Source organism: Urocitellus parryii, chromosome 6 (assembly GCF_045843805.1).
Source record: "Urocitellus parryii isolate mUroPar1 chromosome 6, mUroPar1.hap1, whole genome shotgun sequence".
Taxonomy (NCBI): Eukaryota; Metazoa; Chordata; class Mammalia; order Rodentia; family Sciuridae; genus Urocitellus; species Urocitellus parryii.
This window is the reverse complement of record NC_135536.1, coordinates 136,971,495-136,987,106: the sequence shown is the minus strand read 5'-3', so window position 1 is coordinate 136,987,106 and position 15,612 is coordinate 136,971,495.

The following is a 15,612-nucleotide window of genomic DNA, read 5'->3' as shown; positions in this document are numbered from 1 at the left end:
TCCTGGGCCTTAGCCATCAGGCTGTGCAGGGTAGCTCATTAGCATGTGGTGACCCTGCCTGTCTGGCTTCCACCCTCCGCAAGCTGTTCATATCCACACGATGGCAGTAGCCACCAAAACATCACACGTCTCTGCTGTTCTTGATATGGAATCTCCAAATTAAAAAAAAAAAAAAGAAAAGCAAAAAGCATATTTGCTATCTAGAAGAGACCATGAACTATAATCTCGCCTCTGTCTACCTCCAGAATGGTCCATATCGAAATCAATGAGAGCAAACCGCGTATGAAGGTCTTAGGGAAACAGCTCCCCAAATTTCCATGGTTGACTCAATCGATTAATTTATTTACTTATTTATCTGGAGCAAGTGAGCACCCTCCCCACTCATTCTGAAAAATTTAAACTGGTAGAAGAGCTGCATCCTTTTCATTGGGGTCCATCAAATTTTAACACTGAACTTTGCTTACGGCTTATTCTCTCTCTGTCTCCTTTAGTGCATCAAAGATTTGAAGATCTGCCACGGACACCCTGACACTTCACCTCTCAATAATTCAACACATGTCTCCGAAGAATAAAGAGATTTGTCTACATCACCCTAACATCACTGTTGCACCCAAGAAGTTCAATGTTACCTTAGCTAATACATGATCCATATTTAAATTGCCTCGTCATCCCTGCAGTATTGTTCTTAAGGACTTTCAATCTCTCTTTCAGGCTCCATTTGAGAACCATATGCTGAGTGTACTTGTCATTTCTCTTTTGTCACCATTGTATTCTGGGGCTGTCCTCTGTCTTCTTTGGTCTTTCGGGACTTCTTCATTTTCTTCACTGGGCAGCAGCTTGTTTGTTTTGTAGGATGCCTGTCATTCTGGATTCCTCTTACTGTTTCTGTGTGGTCAGATTCTGGTTAATATTATTTTAGCAGGTGTTCTGCCTTGGTGATCTGCTGCCCTCCTTGCTACGTCACTTCAGGTAGCATGTGATGTCATGTAGTGCCATTACTGGTGATGCTAAGCTTGAACACCTGGCTAAGGTACCAAACCTTAGGCAGAGCATTCATTCATTCAGCTGTGACTCTGGTGATCCAGAATGTTCTACCTAGTGCCTCTCCTGACTTTCTGGACTGTCCTCTCCCTGCATTGACCCGGGGATGTTCTGAAAGTGTCAGTCAGATCAGGTCATTCCTTTGCTTTGAACCTTCCTTTGGCTGTCCATCATGTCCAGAAGAGCTTTCAAACTCCTTGCAAAGACCTTTGCAGCCCTTCTTGATGTGCCCCTGTCTGTTTCTGACCTTGTTCATTGTGCTCCTGCTATCCCCCTGTCTTTTTGTGTTTCTGGGGACTCTAAACTGTGCTGCTTCAGTTCTATCTACTCTCAATGCTCTGGCTCAGCGAGTTCCCTCTTACCATTCATATTTTGGTCCAGATGTCACAGTTCAGTCTCTATCTTATTTTCTTGTTCTTTTTTTCCCCTATGAAGTGCTGATCACCAACTGAAATGATCTGTTTATTGATGTACTTACTAGTATATTGCTTGCCCCACCCGACAAGCTCACAAGCCCACAAAGGCTGATACCTGGCTTGTTTTTGTTTGCTTCTGCATCACCATCCAGCATAAAGCCCGGAGCAAGTGAGCACTCAGGAAGTGTTTGTGAATGAATGAATGAAGTCAACTGGACATCACATCGGGGCATTGTTTTAGATTCTGAGAAGGAAAAATAAAGAAGATATGGTGTCTTCTTTATATGTAATGAGACAGGAGTAAGGGTGGGTTTCCGTGGCATATGAAGGAGAGGGAGACTGATCATCTTCTGAGGAAGGCTCATCTCATTGGTATGATTGGTGGCAGCGCTGGAAAGACAGAAGACCCAAAGCTCATGTCCTGCAATATGACTTCAGATCAGGCAGTTAGCTTCCTGACTTCTCTTATTTGTAAAATAAATGGTTTGGATTGGATAACTTTCAGGTCTCTTTGACCCCAATATTATCCTACTCTGGGTTGGCAGGTGGCCGTAGACACACCTCTTAATCTTCTGTGACTCACCACATCTGGAAAACAGAACTGACAGCACCAGTCTCCTGCAGTTGCTGTAAAGGGCAACATGATGGTGACTGGGACCCATCTCTTCCAACAGGACCAACCCCTCTCCAGATGGAAGGGTTTCGTCTATTCAGGGGCAGTTCTGTTCAAGTGAAGGACCAGATTGCATAGCTTCAGAGCTTGCTTTCTGAAGCTGCCCCAGCAAGAAAAACTAGCATTTTTTTTGTCCAGACTGCTTCCCTGAAAGCCTTGGTGGTTTGAGATGAAGGGTCATTAAAAGACCAGATGGCAGAGAAACCTTTTAGATTATGGTGTCCAGAAGCTCAGTGGTTTAGTTAGAAGCCCCAGTGCTGTGGCAGTGCCCTGCAGAAATGAAGATCAATAATGCCATTTGCAATCGATGCTCCTGGTGCTCTTCACATCTGCAGCCCCTGTCTGTCTCTGGCAGCTGCCCACCTGCTGCTTTGGAGACAAGGATCAGAAGCAAGGCCTGGACATGTCACTCATCTCCATGACAACCGCAGTGTGTGTGTTCCCTTGCTGCCCATTAGCTGTGGGGCAAGGGGATGTCAGGGCCTCTGTAAAGAGGCCAAAGGGCATGGCAGGGAGGTTGGGGGGCAGTTATGGGAGAGTCTGGGTGAGAAACAGCGTGGCAGTTTTGTCTTCTTTTTTTTTCTTTTTCTTCTTTTATTGAGATGTAATTCATGTACTATTAAATCAACTCTTTAAAAGTATAGAGTTAAGCTGGGCATGGTGGCCCATGCCTGTAATCCCAGCAACTTGAGAGGCTGAGACAGGAGGATCGCAAGTTCAAAGCCAGCCACAGCAACCAGTGAGGCCTTAAGCAATAAACTGAGACTCTGTCTCTAAATAAAATACAAAAAAGACCTGTGGATGTGACTCAGTGGTTAAATGCTCCTGGGTTCAACCTTGGTACCAAAAAAAAAAAAGTATACAGTTACATGGTTTTTATTTTTTTATTTATTTATTTTTTAAATTTTTAATATTTATTTTTTAGTTCTCGGCAGACACAACATCTTTGTTGGTATGTGGTGCTGAGGATCGAACCCAGGCCGCACGCATGCCAGGAGAGCGCGCTACCGCTTGAGCCACATCCCCAGCCCCAGTTACATGGTTTTTAGTATATTACAAAGTGCAACCATCGCCATGGTCCAATACCACAACATTGTCATCACACCAAATACCCAGTCCTATCCACCTCTCTATGGATTTTCCTATTCTAAACACTTCATGTAAATGGAATCATATGACATATGACCTCTTCATTTTTCTTTTTTTGGGAGGGCCCTGGGGATTGAGCCAGGGGCAGTCTCCCACTGCGTTAAGGATTCTTTCATTTTTCTGTGTTGGGGATTGAATCCTGGGTACTCTACGGCTGAGCTACATCCCCAGCCCTTTATGTCTTTTGTTTTCACATAGGGTCTGTCCAAGTTGCTGGGACTAGCCTTGAACTTGTGATCCTTCTGCCTCAGTCTCCTGAGTAGCTGGGATTACAGGTGTGCGCCACCACAGCCAGCTCACATTTATGACTGGCTCCTTTCATTTGGTAACATGTTTTTCAGGTCCATCCATGTTATAGCATGTATCAGTACCTCATTCCTGGTCATGGAAGAGTAGGATGCCACTGTGTGGCTATACCACAAGTTTCTCGTTCTTTCCTCTGTTAATGAACACTTGGGTTGTTTTCACTTTTTGGCTATTGTGAGTACTGCTGCTCTTCTCACTCAGGCACAGGTTTGTGAGCGAAGCTATGCTTTAATTTTTCTTGGGTACATACTTGGGAGTGCAACTGTTGGGTTCTTCTCTTTTTATTTCTGCCATTCCATAGTTTCCTCAGCTGGTAACACAGGTATGTAAAGGGGTGGGATAAGGAAGGCACTCAGCTCCTCTGTTCTGCAAGAGTCCTGTTTTAATGACTCATCAGTCCTGGATGCAGAGATGGACTAGATACTCAGAAAACAACTATTTCCTGCTCCCCATTGACACACAGCTAGCTAGCTATATTTTGTAGTCTCCCCTGTATTTAGATTCTGCAATCTGTGTTTCAGTTAATGAAATGTGATGAACAGCTATTCCCAGGCCTGTCCATGACCACCCCCCGGCCCCTCTCCCCATTTAGCTCCTTTCTACCTTCTCTCCTGTGTCTGATAAGGATTCACAGAGGGTACAGGGATGGTTCTGTCCTCAGGGACACCAAGCCATTCCATAGAAAGCACTCAACCTCCCTGTATAGCCATGTGGAGCAGGGCCCCTCTGCCAGCCCAGTTAAGGTGTGTGTTGTGAATAAGAAATAAACCTTTATTACCTGAAGATTTTGGTGTTGTGCATTTTCCCCTTGAGTCCATCCTGACTCGTGGAGTTTCTTTGGTAGGAATGGCTGTTCATTTTTTGAGAACCGTCTGCAGAGCTTCTGGCCCTGCCTCCAGCAGTCACTGTGCGGTAACTCCACAGCTTTTTTGCAAACCCTCCCCTGGATTTGGTGTTTTCTGCTAAGGTGACCTGTCATTGTTTATGCCTGGAATTGAAGGGTTCCCAGGGTTTGGGGACTTCTGGTTTTAAAATGAGGATGCTCCAAGGCAGACCAGATGGTTGGTCACCGGATTTTCTCCCCTGGTGTCTGCCTTGGGACTTAGTGGAATGCTGTTCTCCTTTGTTCAGAAGGAAGGAAAGCCATGTGTGTGGTGTAAAGTCTGGGAGAATCGAGGATCCTGCCTGTATTCTCCTGGCATTGGGATTAGCTCTTCTCAGGTTGCCCTGGGAATAGGGGGCTGGGGTCTGTGTACCCTTAGCCAAGGCTCCCACGAGGGTGATACTGACATAGTCGCGACCCCTTGGATTCCTAGTGAGGTTTGTGATAAGGATGGGAGAGGTCAACTGACATTTGGAAAATGAATCAGAAAATATGAGATGGGAAGAAAAAAGTGGATGATATGTCATGCTAAAGAGGTAGAGGAGGAGAGAAGGCAGAAACGAATGGAGGACTGGAAACAGCCCTGGAGACAGAGTGATTCCAGACCTGCTAATGCATTTTCTCTGCCTTGGAATTCCTCTTGGTATGTCTTGCCACGCTCTTGTTCATGCATTCTGTGACATTTGATTTGTTTTACTGTGACTTCTGGGTTCCATTTTGTTTCCAATGGCTGAGGTCTTCCAATGACTATTCTCCCAAGAAAAGCCAGAGAGGACCCTGGTCTTGGTCCTTGAGCAAGTAGGCCTTATAATTTCACTCCATGATTAGAGCTCTTTGTGAATGCCAAGATGGCAGACCCGATCCTTGGATGTGTAATATGAAATGTGGCATTCCTAGTCTCAGCTCCCATTCAAAATCCAGGCCACTTTCTCACTAGTGCCTACTTCTGGTCTTGGGTGAGAGTTCAGAGAAGAAGATGGATCAGCATGGTCCATCACCACCATCTGAGAGCAAGTTCATGCTCTTTGGTCCACAAGCCAAAGGGTACCCTCTTTAGGAATGAAGACTGGCTTCTTATTGGGCAGTGTTTTAAACTAGCAAACAAGAGCATGAAAGGACTAATTAAGGTTCTCCTGTGAAGACAAACTCTTTCACTGAAGGTTCACCATGAACAGTGAATTGAGCCAAGATGTTAGGTTTGAGCTCTTTTCTCTCAGTACCAGAGAGTGTCTTCTGGATCATAAAAAATACATGAGTCAAACATGTCATTTCTCTTCAATCATATCAGCACAAGGGACAAAAGTGGGGAGAGACAATAGTCATGATGGAGGATTTGCTGAGTTTTCTGCAGCTGAGTCTTTCTAAGGTTGCTTCAATCACAGCTGGCCAGGAAAGCCATTGCAGCTGGTGACACATGCAGGGGCTCTCCTGGGAGGCACATTGCCTTCTCAGTGTTGTGTGCTGATGGGAAAGGCGGCGACCCTGGATGGGTATGTCTGAAGTGAAGGAGCCCTACTAGCACTGGTTACGCCATGGAAGTGCCCGAAGCTGTGCCAAGCATTGAAAAATGCCTTATTTCATTTTAGTTCTCCTGGAAATCCTGTAGGACATTTTCACAAATGAGGAAACAGAGATGCAGAAAATTAAGTATCTTGCCTCAAAGAACAGACTTGGGGTTCAAACTCGTTGTCTCTGGTTCCACATGTCAGCTTGGGAATTTTCAACCGCTACCCTTCTCTGCCACCCAGCTGTGGGAGGGATTCTTTCTAGAAGCTGTCCAATACAGAAGACTAAAGCGTGGCTTGTTTTGGGAAGGGGAGAGAGGTAAGGAAAACAGCGGAGCAGATGGGATTGGCTTTAGTGATGAAAACAGGTGGGACAGGTCTGGTCCTGAGCACTCATTGCTTTGGAGCCAATGACGAGGTAAAGGAAGCGGCGCTGTAGTTGGGGAGACTGGAACTGGTGTCAGAGCACCAGCCAGGAGGGCTCAGAGCTGGGCTTCTTCCCAGTGGGGAATGGGAATGCTAACCAGAGAACTGAGGCAGAAGCTTGAGTGAATAGACTTGTCAACAGGGCAGGGCTTATTAAAGCTGGGACTCTGGGTCATGAGAGACCAGGCATCAACTTGATGCTCAGATACTGGGTCGACAGCCTATCGTTCCAGACACATCTGATTATCCTGTTAAGGCAAGACAGGGGGTAAGTCCTGAAGACAGGTTTTTTTTTCCCCCAGTGCATTGAGAGCCTGAGCTCCTGATCTTAGGCAAGCTCTGCAGGACCAGCCTCAGATCTTTGCCATAATATTGTTCTCCCTCAGTCTTCTCTGTGCAGCCCAAGAGCAGATCATGAAAGCAGATGCACATAAACGATTGGAGACTGAACTGGCTCCGACACACACTAATTTTGTGATCTTGGGTAAGTCATTCTTTCATCTTAAAAACAGTCTACAGGTTCATTGATTAGGTTGATTCTAAAATGTGTACAGAAAAGCAAAGGAAATGGAAAAATCAAATAATTTTAGAAAACAAACAAATAAAAACAAAGTTGAAAGACTCCTACTATCTGATGTTGGGACTTACTATAAAGCACCAACATCAAGACAGTATGGTATTGGAAAAAGGATAGACCACAGATCAATGGAATAGAATAGAGTCCAGAAATAGAGCCACACACGTGTGGTCAATTGGTTTCGACAAAGATGTCAAGGCAATTCAATGGAAAAAGGATGGTCTTTTCAACAGATGGTACTGAAACAATTGGATATCCATATACAACAAAAAAAAAAAAAAAGAAAAAAAAAAAGAAAAATGAAAAAAAAACCCCTTGAACTGTACTTTGCACCCTAAAGAAAAGTTAACTCAAAATGGATCATTAAACCTAATGCAAAATTTGAAATTGTAACACTTCTAGAAGAAAACGGGAGAAAATCTTTGTAAACTTGAATTAGGTAATGATTTCTTGGATACAAGAAAAAATGGTAAATTAGTTTCAAAATTGAAAACTTGTGCTCTTCAAAAGTCACTGTTAATGAAGAGAAAAGATAAGACATAGTCTTAGAGAATGTATTTGCAAAATACATACTTAATAAAAGGAGGAGTATCTAGTTGTTAACTGTGTGAATAAAGAACCAGAATCAACAGCTTTCACATCTCAATAATAAGAAAGCAAACAACTCAATTTTTAAAAATGTACAAAAAACTTGAGCAGACACGTCACCAAAGACAATATAGTTAGAAAATAAAAACTGGAAATTCATCAGTAGTTTTTAGGGAACTGCAAATCAAAACTGCAATCCCTTACTACAGCGTACTTGTTGGAATGGCTAACCACTCTGCTTCCCCCAGCCTGACAATGTCAATGGTGACCATGATATGGAGATGGAGTTCTTATACACTGCTTTTGGGAATGTGAAGGGGCACTAGCACTTTGGAAAACGGTTTTGACAATTTCCTATAAAGTTAAAAACACTCAGCAGTCATACTGTATTTTACCATATAACCATTGCCACAGCATTAACACATCCACAAGTATTCTATGCATCTTAATCTTGCACCACATTTTAGTAATAAATGGTTTTTAAGTAATACTGGCATAAAAAGAAAGAAAGAAAGAAAGAAAGAAAGAAAAAATTTCAAATAATAGTTGTACCCCACCTTTTTGCAAAAGAGTTTGGCTTAAAATCTGTGATGATTATGTGAAGGAATAAGTATTGATCTAAGAGAAATGAAAATATAATGCCCACACAAAAACCAGTTTACAAGCGCTTACTGTGGCTTTATTCACAGTCACCCCAAACTTGGAAAAATGCAAGTGTCTATCCCCCGGTGAATGTATAAAAATACTGTGGTGAATTCATACACTGGAATTCTGCTCATTCATAAAGAGGAAGAAATCATAGATCCGCTTGACAGTCAGGGTGGATCTCCCGTGTATTATGCTAAATGAAAGAAGCCAGAGTTAGAAGTATGATTCCATTCCGTGGCATTCTAGAAAAGGCAAAGGCAAATCCATAGGGATGGAGATCATGTCAGTGGCTGCAAGGGCTGTGTGTCGGGTGGGGACTGACTACACAAGGGCACGAAGGAACTCTTTGGGGTTATGGAAGTGTTTGGTATCTTGATTATGGTCATGGTTATGTGACTGCACATGGCTGCCCAAATTCATGGATCTGTACATTGAAATTGCAGTTTTTGTCGGTCAAACCCAGCCCAGTAGCTGGGATTTCACGTGGTCCAACCTATGTACATCACACCAGGGTGATGTAAGTGGTAAGGCTTAAGTTCACTACAGTAGATGAAAGTGCTTTGTAGTCCTTAGTACAAGAAGGACGATATGCTGTTTGAGTCATACAGCTGGAAGGGAATTCTCTGTTCGTCAGAGTGGGAAGGAAATGCCGCTCAGGATCCAATTTCCCAGCACTGAGACTGCCCAGGCAAATGCATTTTCTAGTCTCTTCTCCTAAATTAGGCCTCACTGGAGTTGAGGCCCCAGAGTATTCTGGACAACACCATTCCTCTGGGCTCCGGGAGCCGTGTCTCAGAGCCCTTGGTCCCTCTGCTGTCTCAGTTGCCAGTGGCATCCCGTAGACATTTCCTCTGAGCTGACAAGTGGAGCGCCAATAACTCTGTCAGGCCGAAGCTCCTCTCACAGCAGACAATTGAATGGTCATTTCAAAGGGGCAGAGAACAGAAGCTGTCCTGAAAGCTCACCTTGACGAGAGAGATTTAAGAACACAGAGGGGTGTTATTGGGCTGTACCATTGCTGGATGGGCATTCAGCGACTGGCCTTCCATCGCTGGGGATAATTCCCTAATACCTTTGCGCTCGACCTCCCAGTGGATTTGATTCTTCCTTGCAGACAGAAATCTGTATCGAGAACTATTTCCTTTCACGAGGGTAGGCGGCCGCCGAGAGTACACTTTTGTCTTCAGAAAAATAGGTCCACTTTGGAGCTACTTTCTTCAACACTCGTACAAAAGAGAGAAAAAAGTCCTTTTATCTCCCTTGAAGGCCTTCGGCTTCGAGCTCAGCTTAGCTAGATTTGCCACACTCTATGCCTCCACCAAACTGGCCCGGCTCCTGCAGAGTTTCTAGCAGGGACTTGATCTGAAACAACAAATGAACATGGGAGACGTTCTCCCCATTTTTAGGAGCCTTTCTTTCCAGACTCACGAAAGCTATGCCAAGATGCAGCATCAGGAAATAGAAAAGAAATCCCTGTTTTGGGAGAATATCTATTTTACCATATTTTAGGGGAAAATGGAGAAAGAAAAAAACATTTACTTATTGCTTTTTTTTTCCCACAGCTTCCATTAATTTCTTGTGCAGGATCTAGGACTTGAACAGATACCCTATAGTTCTTATTCTACTAACCTGGAAGCTTCTTGAGGTTCTGAGGCTTATTCATTTCTATACACTCAGCATGTAGCACTGCACTAGGAATATAGTAGGAGGAGGGAAAGAAATGACTACTGAGCATCCACTGTATAAACTTGTATATATACAAGATATATATCTATATACATCAGTGTATTGGTTAGCTAGCACATGACTAATGCTGCATAACAAATACCTCCAAATTCAGTAAATTAAAAAAGGCTTAATTATTGATTATTATTTTTTGTGGTGCTGGGGATTAAAACCTAGGGCCTTGTGCATGTGAGGCAAGCACTCTACCAACTCAGCTGTATCCCCAACTCTTCATCATGATTATTGATTACATAGTCTGAGGTCTGGCTGGCCTAAACAGAGCAGGGTTTGGCTTCGTTAGGTGGTTCTTTTTCTCATTGTAGTTTTGTGAATGAATTGGGATCTCTTTCTAGATATTGTGGTGGCTCTGCTCTGCATGTCTCTCATGCTTCTCCTGGGACCAGCAGTCTAGCCAAAGTAAGCTCTTTTTTTTTTTTTTGGTTATGGCAGAAAAACACCCAAGGTCTCTCATGACCTGTGTTAGAAACTGTTACATTATTACAATATCTCCACCTTATTCAGTTGGTCATAGCAAATTACATGGCCAAGCCCGACATCACGTGGGAGGTGTGACTTTGAAATCACATGGCACAGCATGAGGGAGACAAGAAGACGAAGGCCAGGAATGCCAACTGCAGTGATACCATACAGTGTAGCTGTTCCTCTGACTACATGGCTTTAGGCTGAAGACAGTTTTATTCCTCATTTCAGTCAAGGATCCTCTATCAAATTGAGTTTTGACCTATCTAAGGTTTTCCTGGTGTAGGTATTCTGGTGTGGGCCATGCCCACATCCTAGTACTGTCCAAGGTTTAGAAGCTGGGCTGTTAGATCTTGGTCCCTTCCTGCTCCTCTGGAGCCATCGGACAGAAGGCACGTGGACTAGGGACCCCCATGCAGGTGGGGCACCCCATACACTCCTTTTGCCAAGACAATCTTCTGAGAGGACCCAGGTATGGCAATTTCAAGCCTGCTCTGGGGGGGATTTCTTAATTAAAATGGATTACGGCAACATAAAGAAATGCGGCCTTCTAGGATGTCTGCCACATTCTCAGATTTTTTTCGCTGACCGAAGATGGTCATGTACATGTCCAGACCTCTCTGTGTCTGTCAACACTGACGCATTCTGTGGGTGGACAGAGGGTGAGGTGTGAGTGGAGGACCCTGGGACACCTCCTGGTGCCCTCAGGATGTGGTCTCACCGAGGAGCTTGTCAGGTCTGAGGATGACATTTCCGACAGAAGCAGAGCTGGCCGGATGGAGCAGTGTTGGCAATTCGGGGTGTGACATTCTCCTCTTCGAATTATTCTGCGCGGCGCTCTGTGGGGGTCTGTGTTCTGCTGGAGGCTGCATTCAGCATAGGGGCCTACAGAAAAGTGAACTGAGGCAATAACCCACCTACAGTCCTGTGGGTTCAAGTCTCAGACACCATCATCTGGGTGGAGGATAGAGGTTCCTCTCAGGGACCTGCCTTTTTTTTTTTTTTAATTTTTTTATACCAGGGATTGAAGCTGAGGCACTTAACCATTGAGCTGCATCCTTAGACTTTTTTAATATTTTATTTAGAGACAGGGTTTTTGCTGAGTTGCTTAGGGCCAAGGGGTCTGTTTTTATTTATTTATTTTATTTATTTATTAGTTGTTGATAGACCTTTATTTTATTTACTTATCTATAAGTGCTGAGAATCGAACCCAGTGCCTCCCACATGCTAGGCAATTGCTCCACCACTGAGCTACTATAGTGGCACCCTCTTTCTCCAAAAGAATATCTTAACTGGGCTTCTCCAGAAATCTTCACCATGGCTGATTTTAGGACCGTCAGCAAAAGAGTTCAGTGTAGATAAACTTCCCATTTTGGGGTTGCCCTGTTTTGCTTGGCCACTGGCCAGGAAGATACCAGCACTCCAGGTGTTGGGCACCCCTCTTACTAATTTTTCACCAATGTATCCAGTATAGTAGTTTGTAGAAATGTGCAAACAAGGCCTTGAGCTGGGCTTCACAGAGATGTCTACATTTTTAAGATAAGTTACCAATTAGGTTCCAAGGTAACAGCTGGCAGGGGGAGGAAAGAGAGGGGAGAAGAAGCTCTCCCCTTCTCAGGTGTTGTCCTTGAAGGGTTAACTTGCCCAAAACAGTGAAAGAAAAAGCTGCTTTTATGTGAACTTCTGCAGACTGCGAACTTCTGAGCCCCTCCCCTTACATGTTGGGTATAAAATTCTGAAACTCCCTGAACTCGGGGTTCAGGATATTGATTGATGACAGCAAAAGCTGTGCCCTCTGAGCCTGGTTGCAGCCAAATAAAACTGTTTCCTGCTATTTTCGGTGCCTGGCCTCCTCTGTTCCGACAACACTACCACCCCAGCCCTTGGGGCCTGTTTTTATGGGAACTTTTAGCATATGCCACTTCAGCCAGTGCCTGAATTTGAACAGTCATCTCTGACGTCATGACTAGATGGAACCCAGGCAAATCAGCATGTCCCACTGTCCCATCCTTCCTGTCCCTCTCTGAACTCAGTTCCCTGCAGCATTTCTGAGGCTGCTCAGGGGACACCGTCTTTCTCATGAGGATCAGCATTGGTGACACCGTTCAGAGATGAGTGAGGTGCTTGTTTGGGGAGGAAAGGATGAAAACTGGTTTTGGGAAAATTTCTGGGCAACTTTGAAAATGTGGGTGGTTGAACGGGGCTATTGAAACGCCGGTCATCTTTCTGTACTGATTCCCTCCTGCCGCTGGTAATCATCCCTCAGAAGCTGAGGAGGAAATTGGTTTCTTGGTGATCTCTCTGTTCACCCTGGAGGGGGCTGATAGAATTATTTCTCAAATCTTTGTCCGAGCTCATTGGTGTTGTCCTCCAGAGGGAAGACAAATGTGATTTTATTTCATTTTCAGTGTGTTGCCTCTTAGGGGCTAGTTTATTGGACTGGGGGAAGGAAATGGGAAGGAAGAAAGGAAAGAAGAAAGGAAACACCATTTTTTTGTGAACACGGGCCAGGTATTGGACCCTTTGTGTCTATTATCCTATTTTATTCTTCCAATAAGCTTTTAGGACTTTGGATGGATACTTTGATCCCCATTTTTATGAGGAGCAAACTGAGACTTAGAGAGGTCACATAGACTGAGCTAGCCAACAATTGGGTACATAACAAAAGCAGGGTTTCAAGTCCAAGCCTTTTCTTAAACGTTCTGTTTAGATATACTCGACAGTAGAGTGTATTTTGACATACGTACACGGAGGATAAGTTATTTTAATTAGGATCCCACTCTTGTGGTTGTACATGAGGTGGAGTTTCACTGGTTGTGTATTCATATACAAACATAGGAAAGCTACGTCTGATTCATTCCACTGTCTGTCCTATTCCCATCCTCCTCCCTTCCCTTCATTCGCCTTTGCCTAATGCAGTGAAATTTTGTTCTTCCCTAAATCCAAGCCTTTCTCAATGCACATCTGGCCCACGTTGGCTCCTTGCTCTAGAGCAGCCTCCCCAAACTGTGTATTTCTCCTTACAGTCATCGAAATGACAATAAGTGTAGCTGCATCTCCTTTGGGGCAAGTGGCCTTGACCTTTCCCTCCATCCATCTGTGCTTTTCCACCTTCAACTCTACATTTCCAGTGGAGTTAGGTATGGCCTTTGCGTGCAGGAGAATCCATTACTCCTCATGTAGGGGGCTCTTACTTAGGATCTTTCCAGGTCCCAGGATTGTTCCTTCATCTGCTCCCAGCCCTTTATTAGCAGATTTAAAATGAGGTTGTATAGCTCATTGGCTGTAATGGGCCATACATGGTAATTTAACCAACGGAGCAGAGCACCTGACCTTGAAGGGCGTCCTCCCTCAGCAGCACGTGTCCTGAAGCACAGGTATACAGGCAGCCAAATCAAAGGCCATACAAATACTTTTGGTGAATGATATATTTACCCTGGGCTCAGGGGAAGAAGCAAACTTTTTTTTTTTTTTTTTTTAAATAAAGGCTCAAAGCTGGCCATTCAACTTGCCCTTTCTCACAGGGAAGAATAGCAATACAAAATGAAATCATTTCATCAGAAGGCACATATGTTTAATTGCCTTTGGAAACTGGCCTTCCAACCTGGTTTATTTTTTTACGTACTTCATAGCTGAAATCTGTCCCTACCTGTTCTCTTGTTTCAGTTTCTTTCCATAATATGTGTGTACAGAGATCTGATTTCTGAGCCAGCTGTGAGTGACAAGGTGGCTTCTGATATATCAAACCCTTCCCCTGTGGATTACCTTTGAGGCTAACACCCCGTGTCTTATGAGGATCGTAACTCTGCCTCTTCTCTCCATGTTGAGATGTCAGTTCTTGTCTCTTCCTCAGCACAGCGTCTATTTTTTCCACTACTCCTTTCTTAATTTAGTATGAGACATGAACTGGGGGAAGGTTTATGTTGTTTTATCAGCGGCTGGGAGCCATTGAAGGTTTGTGAGGATGAGTCTTGTTATGGGGAGTCGTTCCAGAATTTCAAATCAAAAGAGAGCTTTATTTACCTGGCCAGTGGGAGGACAGCAGCTTCCCGGTCCATCCAAAGAGAATATAAGCACAAAACCCACAACTCAGTGACTTGCTTATTGTCATGTAAGCTAGCCAATCACAGAAATTAAAACATTGATAAGTGGGACCTGTGGGCTCTGGACAGGACTGGAATTTTAGTCAGGAAGCAAGTGATAAACAGAGGCTAAAATAGCATTAGCTTTGCAGTTCAGTTGACCACAGTCCTAGGTTCCAGCAGGTGCTACACAGTTGCATCCTGAATTTGGGCGGGGGTTGGCGGGGCAAGAATCTACTGCAAAGTCATGTAGACCCACAAGGGCATTCACGATGACCACCGCTGCATCCTGAGTAGGGTACAATTTGTGGGGTACATAGTACAGAAAAACAATTTTCAAAAAATAAGAAAACAGCTTTCATTACAGTTTCTCAGAAACAGCTCTTGTAACAGTGTTTTATAGAAGGCAGCAAAATGGAGTCTTAGGCCTGTCTATGATGGTTCTTGCTTTATAATTGTATTATCTCACCAAAATCTTATATCTATAATCTTTATTTTTTTTACTAATGTGTAATCTATAATTTACACTCTTATTGATTGTATTTATCAGTTCACCCCACAACAGTCTGGAAACAGTCTACCAATGAGGAAAAGGAGAGTGTGGCACTGGTGGTGGGATGGTAACAAGTGAGTTGGGGAAGTCATTTCTGGGTCTATTCTAACAGTCCGGAGAGAATAGGGAGAGTCCTAAGGTAGAAAACTGGTGCTGGGAATGGAAAGGAGAGAGTTACTGCTACACAGTTCTCTTTCTCTGGAGTTCCCCAGTCCCCAGGTGTTGAAGGGAACCCCAATCTTTACATTAAGCTAAAATCTTCAGATTTCAGCTTTGGTATAAATCTACCAGCTGCCTTGAAAATAGTCCACAGATAAGAGGTGTAGGATTCTGAGCTGTGTTGGGTGAGGGTTAGCCTTGTTCAAAATGGAAGTCTGAGGAAGGAGGTTGGCCATCAGACAAAGGAAGGAAAGAAAATATCCTGAGCTATTATAAATGAAAGGGAGATATCTCAGAGTGACATTAAGAAAGTGGGACTAGAAGGGATGATCAAGGATCTGTGAAGGAGTGAATGGGAAGGAGGCACAGTGGTGGGGTGGTCATAAGTGAGTTGGGGAAGT